Here is a 2,603-nt window from a genome sequence, read left to right on the forward strand (position 1 = left end):
TCTGCCTTGATTAATTTCTAACCTATTTCTGTATTTATTGGTTGTTTCTATTTTTTCCTTATTAGTTCGTCGTTACTTCATACTTGTGATTTGCTGTTATTTCGTATTTGCATGGTATAATTTTGGAGCTAATGTATATATATTATTAGATAGAGCTTGTTTATTGAATTATTATTGTTTATAGTTCCTCCAATTCTATTTCTCCAATGCTGCGTCACTTGTTTAGAACATTTACAGCGCATGTTTTGCATCGTCTGGTTCTTCGTTATACTCTTAACACTTATTTGAGTACTTTTATTTATCCTACATCTGTAAGTATTAATATTGCCATTTAATTTATTTAATTTGATATATTTATAATGTATTGTGTCAACAACTACTATTGTGTATTATAATATTAATTTCTATATATCAAATTTAGTATAATAGTATTATATAGGTTAATATAATATATTATTCTCTTATTCCAGTCATTTATGTTGTCGATATTTGGTTAATCTATCTTGATTAATTTCTAACCTCTTTCTATACTTATTGGCCATTTTTATTTTTCTTATTAATTGGTTGTTACTTCATAATGCAGTTTGAAGCTAGTCCATATCTTATTAGTTAAAACTTTGTTCACTATATTTATTACTGTTTGTAGCTTCTCCGACTTTATTCTCGAAGACATAGAACATTTATACAGTGCATGTTTGGCATCATCTGGTTCTTCATTACATTGTCAACATTTATTATGACTACCTTTATTTATCCTAGATCTGTAAGAGTAAAAAAGAAATGCCATATATCGTAAGTAAGTATCCATATAGTAAAATAGTCTGTCCTTTTTCTTCTTTGCAAAGACCGCTGCATCCATGTTGAGTTATTTGTTATAATGTCACTAATTTTTTCTTGGTTTTTCAGTTTCCTATTGCCTTCTTAACTGTTCCAGTAGTATCTGCTTCAATACTCTGTACGTATTCATTTCAATTTCGTAGTAAGCTTCTCATAACTGTGTCGGCTTTTATGTATACCTTTTCGAAAGTGAATTTCCTATTATTATCAATTTCTATTCCAAAGTATTTTATAACATTCTTTTCTTTTTATTTTCTCAGGTTATAATTGTCAATCTTAATATTTATTATCTTCGGTATTCACGTACCTGTAAGTAAAATGGTCTCAGTTTTTCTTTTTTATTGGCCATCTGTAAGTCTGTTGTCGAACATCAATTATTGACCATTATCATTGCTTCTTTTATTTTAATTTTAATATTGTTATAAATATTTAATATTTTTTCTTTTTTTTTATATTAATGTACTTAAGGTTAATCTATCCATTTCTTTTAGCTGACCGTTGGATACTATGTTCTACAAAAATGGAACTAACTAATCCCATAACTAATCCCTGTGGAATTCCTGCATTTACATTTCTTTCTATGATAATTAACAGTGTACAAGTTGTTACATTTTGTTTGGCTCGTTTTGGTTGTGTTGCCATTAATTTTTGAATTCAGATTAAATTGTAGTGTTGTCTGTTATTTAATGCGATTGGCAATTAAACTCCACGTTTTGGCTAACCTGCTACGCGCAGGAGTACTGGCACGGGAGAGGATTAAAATTGGTGAAAATACTTGTTCGCTTAATCCTATTATATTATTAGACAAATATGCTTCACAAAAAAATGTTTATTCGTATCCTAATTGGATATTGACAGAATTGTCGTTGAAATTTCAAATACTCGAAGTTACAATCGTTCGCAATACGTTTTCACTCTTATTAATTACAAGATTTTAATTTGATAGATTTTCAATAATTTACGAATTGACAAATGCAAACACGTCGATTAACAAGAACTGGGAACTAATCACACGTAACTGAGGAATTAACTACTCTGAACTAAGGAATTATCTCTCCTTTTCTATGTCGCTACGCTTATTTATATTTAGGTTTACCGTGGAGGGGTCGTCATGTGACGGGTTATTCCGTAGGGGTTGTGAGGCTCGAATTTGGTTTCTATACAAATTGTTAAAATTTATTTAAATTTCAAATTGGAACGGTCACTCGCGCTATTAGTAGTTTTAGTTTACGTTACGGCGCGTGCGCAGCGCAGGACGTGACACCTTATTGATTTATAAGGTACTTTTCTCTTTTTAATCTCTTCAAATATCTTTGTTTACTTTATTAAATTAACGCATTTTATATGTCGGGTTTAAATTAGAATTAGGGTTAGGGGCGTGAAACGAATCTTCGCTTGGATTACGCGTTGTCGTTATGCAATAGAGAAGACATTGACTAGTGCAAATACGATTATCATAGAACTGGACAAGTAATCGTGGTAATTAGATATTCGAGAAACTAATAATGATCCTAGGTTCAATAACGAGTCCGCGGTCGACGGGATGATAGATGAAAGTGCTCACAAAATCTAAATCGGACGCGTAATATTCACTGATCGTAAGGTGTTACTCTATTCGTCGATGGGTTCGTAAGAAGGAATGATTTCCCGTGTCATGATGCTACAGAGGAAAACTATATTGGGGTGTGTCTAAGGACGCGAGATCATTGGATTCGTCGAGAAAAGCCTTCGTTCAGAAAGTAAGGGAAATTGGCGTTGCTGCTAAT

The sequence above is a fragment of the Bombus impatiens genome, unplaced genomic scaffold (genome assembly GCF_000188095.3).
Source record: "Bombus impatiens unplaced genomic scaffold, BIMP_2.2 scf_3118, whole genome shotgun sequence".
Taxonomy (NCBI): domain Eukaryota; kingdom Metazoa; phylum Arthropoda; class Insecta; order Hymenoptera; family Apidae; genus Bombus; species Bombus impatiens.